The following is a 10,833-nucleotide window of genomic DNA, read 5'->3' on the forward strand; positions in this document are numbered from 1 at the left end:
CTGAGCTGGTGAAGATGTCCCTGCTCATGGCAGGGGGCACTGGGGAGCTGGGGAGGGCCTTCAGCACAAACCATCTGTGATTCTGTGAAGTTACACTGAAATGTACAAACAGTCAAGCAAGTGCTGAATACTATTTTTCTGGTCTTCATCTCAATTCACAAAAAGCCTGGAGGGAGAGAGTTATTGCTGCTGTTCCTTCATCTTCGGGAGCTTCGTGGTTCAGCAGCTGGGGTGTTCAGTCCTGCCTCTGCAAGTTGTCATGCTTGCTAATCTGATATTTTTACATTAGTCCCTTAATTTTCCTGTCACTCCCACCTTAAAATATTAATAGCATGATGTAAACTTTTCTATTTCCTGTAAAATACATTTTAAATACAGCAGCTGGAAAGACTCATTTCAACTGCAAAATTCCTCCAAGATACAGCTCTTAGACTGGAACGTCACATCAGCACGTAAAAGCTTTGTACAAAATATTTATACCTGAATCATTTACCCCTGGATTGAAAAAAGGAAAGTGATGATGGCAATACTGCTGTTAACAGGAATTTGAATGATTATTTTTTACTTGTACTACAAAATGTCTACAGCAGAAAAGTGCAACAAGGTCACAACAGAAAACTCTTTTTGAAGATGACTGTTTAAAATAGCCTGAAGGACAGCTGCCCACAAGTGTTAAAGAACTGTACTGGAACTGTGATGCTTTCAGTAGGTGGCGGTGAGTGCAGCTGCGAGGCTGGCTCTGGGCCCGCTACAGCGGAATTTTGATTTTATGTCTGTAGTTTAGTCTTGAACTCTGTTTGCTACACTGAAGTATTGAGAAAAAACATTGGAGGAGAGGCAGTTTTAATAAGACTTTTGTCTATACTTCTCCTTCATGGAAATTAACCTAAAAGCAGTTTGGAGGTTAAAGTGGCCAGGAATCTAGAGAGACTATGTATTCATCTGCCAGGACAGCCCAAATAATCTTTCCCTGCCAGGAAAAGACACTTCTTCCCCCAGGCACAAAAAGACCATCACTTGTCCGAGCTTCTCACAGAGGAGAGTTGTCCTCCAGCTGAAGGGCCAGTGGTTTGATCTTCCCGTGGCTTGCTGACCTTCCCCGCGGATCAGACCTCGTCTGGCCTCACTAGTGCTTGAATTATTCAGCTCATTTGTTGACAGTCATTTATTACAGGTTCTGAGAAACTTGAAAATGGCAGTTCCAGATCCACCAAAGACATATGCTCTAGATAAGCAATACGTTTTTGTTACAGATTTCTAAGTGATGTGGTTGCTGTGCCTTAAATGGAGAGTGTAAAAACAGAAACATCTTCCAAAAGGCCACATAGAGGAAAAGCTGAATATTCAGGAGGTAACATGGGGAAGTTATGTGATACAGTGAATTTGACAACTCTAAAGAGGAGCATCCTCACCTTACATTTGAAATGTGGTTCCTCTTAGCAATCTTAACAGTTAATCCTCTCATATGACAAAGTCCACAGGTGACAATCTTAGGATAAATTTTTCCTTTTCTAAATTTTAAACCCACAGGTGGTGAAGTTAGTGTGACGATGTCCCTGCTCATGGCAGGGGCGGCACTGAGGGAGCTGGGGGGTCCTTCGACACAAACCATCTGTGTGTCTAACTTCACAGTAACTATGCTCTCCTCAGAGCACATTTCTTACATTTACCATCTGAAGTGGGAGGCTACGGTTGTGGCTCCAAGTCATTTACTGTCTCCTGTTGCCAGCTTCTCTCTGTGATTACTGGGGCAGATCTCCCGGAGAAAACAGAATAGCAGAACTCTGGACTGTGCTCTTTGCACGTGCAAACTGAGGAAATGTCAGGGTTTTAATCACTTCTAATCTGCTTAGGCTGCACTCTTCCCACCTGGCCCAGGAGAATGTGTTCCCACCCATCCTTCACAGCCAGCATCCCAGCAGAGAGGGGCACCCCTCGGAACGGACACAAACTCCACAGAGACAGCCCCGAAATGAAGATTAGGATCTGTATTTGTACGAAACACTGTACTTCTGCTTGTACTTCAGCTGTGAATTAAAGACACTGAAAAATCCATTCCGGTAATAGACCAGCTGTAGTGCTCCTTTGTTGTTGGTTAGCCCTCTTCGTAAATTAATTGATTCAATGTAAAACTGCTGTGAGATTTAGATGACCAGAAGGATCTGTTTGGTAAGTGGTTTCTCTGCCTGTTTCCCACTGGAAGCCCTGCACGTCACGGCTGGCTGCACTGCAAGCTTTTGCATTATTGCAATGCAAATGATTCTGATTGCAGGTGATAAAACACATGCTTATAGAGGTAATTGCTCCAGATAGCTTTATATTTTTTCTGGGGTAAGACAATAAAATAATCTCAACATTTTTATTCTAAATTACTCACATAAAGCAAAAGATGCTTATTAAACTACTCTATAACTAAGCAGTGGAACACATAGTAGTTAGATTTTAAGTGTGATGCTTGCTTTGTGTGCACTATCATGAAATGAAATCAGTGCTGAGATGGATATATGAATTGTAGGTGAACAAAAATAAACTCATAATATAAAGTACATATGGTCAAAATATAATTAGAAGTGTTTTAAATCCTACATATTGATAGCGGGGGAACATCACTTGAACTCTGGTTATCGTCTCTCCACACAAACGCACTCTGAGGGGTTTTCTAGATGCTGTGGGTATCCAGGTGCTGTAAGTTACAAAGAGCATCTGTAAGTATTAACTGTGTCTCTTATAGATAAATGTAAGAGACACAGGTGTATAGTTCTGTTTGATCAGCTGCGGAGCCCTCCTTTCTGCAGGGTCACACACTGATTTCTGTCCCCTCAGCCCACGGGCCCGAAGCCGCAGGAGCAGCACCCGAGCTCCGCTGGCCCGGCCCCCGAGGTGGGAATGGAAATATCCCTCTCCGTCCCTCCTACCAATGTTGTGTGATGAACAAAGAATCAAACAGCATTCGCAACATCATTTGCTGCGCGGGTCCAGCCTGTTGATGTTCTTCTGTCCTTACTCGAGTCCCTGGTGACCGTTCGCAGGCAGGACAGGACCCCGCACCGCAGCCCTCGGAGCGGCCTGGCTGGGCTGTGCATTCCGCTCCCTACAGCCTCAGCCAATTGCCGGCTTTGCCATTTTCCTTTCCTTCTTCCTATTTAAGTTCTGTGTGTGTTTTGTTTCCCGTCTCCGCACTGTTTCCAGCCTACAGCGATCCATTCCCAGCAGAGGGCTCCTCCAGAGACACACCGAGACAAGACAGGCCTTTTGTATAAACTACGGCTCGTGCCAAGAACACAAACGTGTTCTGTGCAGGCAGAACATGCAGATTTCACCCCTGAAGCAAACCCAATCCGTGCAACCAGGACCCTGAGACTACTTCTGGGGTTTTTTTTGGTCTCAAGTCAGAAGGTCCAGACACAGCAAAGCACAGACAGTCATGGCATTTCAGAGCGTGTGTAACAGCAGAGGGCTCTGCCGGTACGGGTCCAGGATCTGGTAAGGAAGCAAACGAATAAACAAGAGAACCAACAGAGATCAGTTACAACACCCTGCCTTGCTTTCCAGAGCAAATAGACTAGTCAGTGGCAGCTGTTCAACTATTCTAATACAAACACAAATGTTTTCCGTTTGAATGCAAACAAGGCAGTATTCACTGATAAAAAGGTGATTAGTAAGGTTTGCCAAAAAGATATCTATTTTTCTTGTTACTGTAATTTATTAACACATTAATTTTGAGTTCTTGAAGTCCAACACTGTTTCTTTGGCATAATTTAGAGGTTTAATCCAGCACTGAGAACTAAACAATAAATACCTTTTTAAGGGTACAGGTAGCTCCTCTCTTAGAAAGTCGGTAACGAGTGGCACTTTGGAAGACCAGGCCTCATTTAAAATGTGCTTTACACTAATTGAAAGTAGAAATTAAGAAAGTTATGCCATTTCTCGATTTTATGCAAAGCTGCACGTGACTTTGTAAGTGTCTGCTCCTGATGGCTTCTTTGCTTTGCTGTCGTCACAACACAGTCCAGCCGATCTGAATGGGCTGAGATCCTGGGGTTCTTTACCCCTTCACTGGCCTGACGCACCAGCTGCTCGCACGCTGCAGTATTTTGGTGTGCAACTCTACTTTTACAAGACAAAAATATCCCAAAGTAGGTACAATTCACATATTTGGAGAGAGAAGCACTTTGTAAGTGTCCTATCTGCTCCGTGGGAGCTCTCCTGTGAGGGCAGGACAACACACAGCAAACTGAAAAACTCCTAAAATGCTGTGTACCCTTGTGCCAGAAAGGTTATAACATGCATCCTAATTAACTAACAACCTCCTAATTAGTCAGCTATACTCAGTAGTGTTTTTATTGAAGTACTATATCAAGAATTATTGTTACATCTAAAATACATGGGTATTCATACCAAGAACAGAATGTATCAGAGAAAAATTACAAATAATAAGAACAGCTAGATGATAATATTTGCAATGGTGTCATGAATGAATTTAAGTTGCAATGTTACAGTACACAACTGGTAAGAGGAAAGTACTATATAAAAATCAATTAATTATAGAGACAAGCTTTAATCCTATTTTCTGGGATTCTGCTTTTGGTAATTTTGCTAATCACAACAGTTTGCGATACTTAATACTGCTACTGTGCTTCTCATCAGTAGATTTCAGGGTAGCTGTAATCTTGAGTGTCCCTTGAGTCCTGCCATAAGGAATCACAGTTAGGCCTAACAAGTCCTTTGAGATCCCACTCCTCTGAACAAGTACTCTGGGCAAGACCAACAGTTAAGTGGTACAAATGTTGGCTTTGTTCTCCAAGTACAGCTAAACATTGAGCATTTCCAAACTACAAAGCATTTTGTTTTTCCAAATGTCGTCGCACGTTGATGCCTCTCGGTTTCAGGGACCACGCGTTCAGGTTGACACCCTGTCTCCAGTTTAGGTTTCACACATTAGAGCTTGCCTGAAGAAAAGCCGGTGCCAGCAGTGTGAGTGTGCCAGCTCCCCCAGCGGTTCCGGACACCTCTGACACGGTCACCAGCCAGCTCGGAGCGTTCCTGCACCCCCGGGCTCCACGGGGCACCAGGAACCGCTCTGGCCCCACTGCAGCCCTGAGCTGGGGACACCTCACATCACAGTCCATCCAGTTCCAATAAACAACATTTTGCATTTTTTTAAGACGTCACCTGTTTTCTATACCTTTACTTTGTCTTCTCTTTTGTAGTCAGAAATGAACATTTTAATGTCTAGCTCCTGTATTTTAGCAAGTTGTTGTATTAGTAACAGAAAAAAAAAAAATCTTCAAATTTTTCCATCCTACTGCTTAATTTTACTTGATTCTTAAAGCAAACGTGTCCAACACGAGCTGGTAAAAATTAAGATACAAAGTCACTGAACTGGCGCTTTTTCCACTGACTGCATTGAGCTTTGGACAAGATCTTCAAGTTCTATGTTCCGTTTGAATAACAGTAGAAACAGTAATTTCTCTGAAAACGCTCCTTATATTCTGAACTGCTCCCATCAGCAGTGTTCCACAGGCAACAACCACCCTCCTTACTTGGACAGCACAGAATACAGAGGGTTTGCCATGTGGTTTCCATTTACTTAGTGCCCTCAAAGATTCCTAAATATCATTAACAACGCTGCCATGTTCAAGCTATGAAGAGCAGTTTTCCATCCAGTGCCTTTATTTAAATGTAACAGCAGAAGAAAAATGAATCCTTAGCTATCCCATGCCTTTACTGTAATCATGGGGTTTAAACCACGCAGCTCTTCCAGACAAAGGAGCTTGCTGAAGGTCTGTCAAAGCGGAGACATGGCAGCAGCTGTTTATCAAGATTTTTTCTCCAATTCTCTATCTTTCTATATATTTGTGCATTTGCTGTTGTTCTATATCTCCAGCTCCTCACCATCAACATAAAATTCATTATTTTAGCTTCTTATGACTGCAAGAAAACCATCCTATGGCTTTATGACTAAACATGGAATGTAAGATGGGGACCAAGGACCTGCCCTTGGCCAGCAGTACTCGCCACATTCTGCGGCTGGCACGTCTGAAAATCGTGTTCATATGATTTGTAGATGATACATAAGCCATAACCTGTCTGTTGATCAGGACAGCCGGTCAGCGCAGGCCCACGGGCCCAAGTGAACGTCTCCTCCGAAGGGCAGAGCACGGCTGGGGCGGGGGCAGAGACAAGGCAAGATTGCTGTAGGAAATACACGTGTTTCATCCTTGACACGTCATTGCACAAGATTTTCACAAACGCTCATTAACTAATTTCACAGCTCGTGCGGTAAGTCTTCTCTTCCTCGTATTACCCATGGATGCGCCAAGCCGCAGCAGGCGGAGGCGGCGTGCCCGGGCCAGGCTGGCGCTGGCTCTGCCCGGGCACCATGGCTTGCTGTGGCTCCACGAAGCCGGAAGGCGGGCACGGCTCTGCCGCAGCAGCGCTCTTGGCTTTCCTGGAAGTGGCTGTGTTCAAATAACGCTGGAGATACATTTATCACAATTAAAGCAACAGACACTTCATCACACAAACACCACTTCATATTACATTGACCATGGAAAGGCTTTTTTTCATCCTATTTATTTTCTGTGTGCATTTCTAAACAGAAGAAATTGGCTATTGAATTCATATTTCATTCAAATGTTTTACTAAAAACATATGTTTTGGCTTGTGCAATGTCCATTTGAAGACCTTCAGCCTTGTTCCCACGCCGCCATGCGGTGTGAGGTGCGAGCAGCACTGCAGAATGTGCAGACGAGGGCTGAGGCAGGGCTGGGCCTGTCATGGCAGAGCGGCCACGTCATGCAGTCTTCACACAGACACCGCGGCAGAGCGGCCATGTCACACGGCCTGCGCCTCTCCTCTTGCACAGACACCACAGCAGAGCGGCCATGTCACACAGCCTGCGCCTTTCCTCTTGCACAGACACCACGGCAGAGCGGCCATGTCACACAGCCTGCGCCTCTCCTCTTGCACAGACACCGCGGCAGAGCGGCCACGTCACACGGCCTGCGCCTCTCCTCTTGCACAGACACCGCGGCAGAGCGGCCATGTCACACAGCCTGCGCTCTCCTCTTGCACAGACGCTGTGGCAGAGCGGCCATGTCACACGGCCTGCGCCTCTCCTCTTGCACAGACACCGCGGCAGAGCGGCCATGTCACACAGCCTGCGCCTCTCCTCTTGCACAGACACCACAGCAGAGCGGCCATGTCACACAGCCTGCGCCTCTCCTCTTGCACAGATACCGCGGCAGAGCGGCCATGTCACACAGCCTGCGCCTCTCCTCTTGCACAGACACCGCGGCAGAGCGGCCATGTCACACAGCCTGCGCCTCTCCTCTTGCACAGACACCGCGGCAGAGCGGCCATGTCACACAGCCTGCGCCTCTCCTCTTGCACAGACACCGCGGCAGAGCGGCCATGTCACACAGCCTGCGCCTCTCCTCTTGCACAGACACCGCGGCAGAGTGGCCATGTCACACAGCCTGCGCCTCTCCTCTTGCACAGATACCGCGGCAGAGCGGCCATGTCACACAGCCTGCGCCTCTCCTCTTGCACAGACACCGCGGCAGAGCGGCCACGTCACACAGCCTGCGCCTCTCCTCTTGCACAGACACCGCGGCAGAGTGGCCATGTCACACAGCCTGTGCTCTCCTCTTGCACAGACACCGCGGCAGAGCGGCCATGTCACACAGCCTGCTCCTCTCCTCTTGCACAGACACCGCGGCAGAGCGGCCATGTCACACAGCCTGCGCCTCTCCTCTTGCACAGACACCGCGGCAGAGCGGCCATGTCACACAGCCTGCGCCTCTCCTCTTGCACAGACGCCACGGCAGAGCGGCCATGTCACACAGCCTGCGCCTCTCCTCTTGCACAGACACCGCGGCAGAGCGGCCATGTCACACAGCCTGCGCCTCTCCTCTTGCACAGACACCGCGGCAGAGCGGCCATGTCACACAGCCTGCGCCTCTCCTCTTGCACAGACACCGCGGCAGAGCGGCCATGTCACACAGCCTGCGCCTCTCCTCTTGCACAGACACCGCGGCAGAGCGGCCATGTCACACAGCCTGCGCCTCTCCTCTTGCACAGACACCGCGGCAGAGCGGCCATGTCACACAGCCTGCGCCTCTCCTCTTGCACAGACACCGCGGCAGAGCGGCCATGTCACACAGCCTGCGCCTCTCCTCTTGCACAGACACCGCGGCAGAGCGGCCATGTCACACAGCCTGCGCCTCTCCTCTTGCACAGACACCGCGGCAGAGCGGCCATGTCACACAGCCTGCGCCTCTCCTCTTGCACAGACACCGCGGCAGAGCGGCCATGTCACACAGCCTGCGCCTCTCCTCTTGCACAGACACCGCGGCAGAGCGGCCATGTCACACAGCCTGCGCCTCTCCTCTTGCACAGACACCGCGGCAGAGCGGCCATGTCACACAGCCTGCGCCTCTCCTCTTGCACAGACACCGCGGCAGAGCGGCCATGTCACACAGCCTGCGCCTCTCCTCTTGCACAGACACCGCGGCAGAGCGGCCATGTCACACAGCCTGCGCCTCTCCTCTTGCACAGACACCGCGGCAGAGCGGCCATGTCACACAGCCTGCGCCTCTCCTCTTGCACAGACACCGCGGCAGAGCGGCCATGTCACACAGCCTGCTCCTCTCCTCTTGCACAGACACCGCGGCAGAGCGGCCATGTCACACAGCCTGCGCCTTTCCTCTTGCACAGACACTGCGGCAGAGCGGCCATGTCACACAGCCTGCGCCTCTCCTCTTGCACAGACACCGCGGCAGAGCGGCCATGTCACACAGCCTGCGCCTCTCCTCTTGCACAGACACCGCGGCAGAGTGGCCATGTCACACAGCCTGCGCCTCTCCTCTTGCACAGATACCGCGGCAGAGCGGCCATGTCACACAGCCTGCGCCTCTCCTCTTGCACAGACACCGCGGCAGAGCGGCCACGTCACACAGCCTGCGCCTCTCCTCTTGCACAGACACCGCGGCAGAGCGGCCATGTCACACAGCCTGTGCTCTCCTCTTGCACAGACACCGCGGCAGAGCGGCCATGTCACACAGCCTGCTCCTCTCCTCTTGCACAGACACCGCGGCAGAGCGGCCATGTCACACAGCCTGCGCCTCTCCTCTTGCACAGACACCGCGGCAGAGCGGCCATGTCACACAGCCTGCGCCTCTCCTCTTGCACAGACGCCACGGCAGAGCGGCCATGTCACACAGCCTGCGCCTCTCCTCTTGCACAGACACCGCGGCAGAGCGGCCATGTCACACAGCCTGCGCCTCTCCTCTTGCACAGACACCGCGGCAGAGCGGCCATGTCACACGGCCTGCGCCTCTCCTCTTGCACAGACACCATGACCGGGCTGGCTTGAAAATTTCTGCTACACCAGCTGATTCTGGGGGGCGGGTTGGGGGCGGAATGGTAGCACATGGACCAAGATCAAAGGTTAATTTGTGTTCCTCCCCTAGCCAAATTCATGGCTCCACATCCATTGGACTTCGATTTTTAATACGCCAGGTAGCCTTCCAACCTTGATTTCTAATGAGTTCTGGAACATTCACACTCACATCAAGATGTTTGGGAAGTCTACTTGTATACACGGAATGTAAACGGTAGAATTTAAAGTAAGCTGAACGTTTCAGCTGATCTGATTAAGTCTTACTGCAAAATCAGTTCTGGTTTTGTTTTTGCGTTAAAGACCTTGACAAGTCTTGCCACAGCTTGAAATCTTTTCTGCTGAACTACATCTTATCAAACGTGGAAAAAAGCACCATGACACTTCTTGTTAATTATCAGTCAAAAGGCCAGATTCAGGTAACACTCAGCTTTCCACATACATGACTGATGACAACTTTAAAGGAAAAGTGTCAAAATATATAGGCTCCAAAACTTGACGTTTCGGAAGTCAAAAAGGTTTAAAATACGGGAAAAAAAAAATTGGTCTGAAGGAGATGCAGATTGCAATGTTCTGAAACAGTTATTGACACTGCAAATAAATCAAAATGTCCCTCTTTGAACTTGAATTTCTAACATACAGTGCTCCAGAGGGTCATTTTGTGAGCAGGGTTTTGGAGGGAAGATGGGCAGGGCCAGACCCTCCACTGAGCCTTCACCAGCTGAGCGGGAAACGAGAAAAAGCTTTCAGTACAATCAGTACGATGACTGGAAATACACAAAATTTATTTCCTAAGTAAAACAAATGAGTTTTCTGCACCACCTCAAGACAGCACAAACCCCATCCCATTTCTGTTATTTTGTCAACTATGAATTGACTAAAATTCTCAAGTAGTGAGTATGTTTAAATTAGCACAGAGCAAAGCTAAAATATTGCACTTGAAATAGGATAGGACTGGAACAAATTACTTATGCAGCTAAACACTGTGGCAAAGCAGAAGCTCGTCAGAAAGAAGAAATAGTAGAGACAGGAAGAAGCCTCAAGATGTAACAATATGGGACAAAATAAAATCAACGTCGGCAAAAGCAGCTTGCTTTCTCTTCATCAGCCAAGGAAAGATACCCAAACACACAGAACAGAACCCAAGTCTCAAACCATTCAATTTAGGCACCAAAAATAGGAAGCTGGTTTTCTATGTCCTAAGTCAGCGGAGAAAGCAAAAAGAAGGTTCTACAAAAACAATTCACAAATAAGCCTGATTTACAGCCCAGGCTCTTACTCAGGGAGGTAAAATGAGGTCATAGGAATATTCCTGAGAGAAGGATCCCTTATTCCACCCTGAGCACAAACAAGGAGTCTTTTCTGCGCACCCAGGACGGGTGGGACAGGCCTTCTCCTGCCCGGGGGCAGAGGAGGGCGAGAGTGTTCAC

This window comes from Columba livia, chromosome 13 (assembly GCF_036013475.1).
Source record: "Columba livia isolate bColLiv1 breed racing homer chromosome 13, bColLiv1.pat.W.v2, whole genome shotgun sequence".
Lineage (NCBI taxonomy): Eukaryota > Metazoa > Chordata > Aves > Columbiformes > Columbidae > Columba > Columba livia.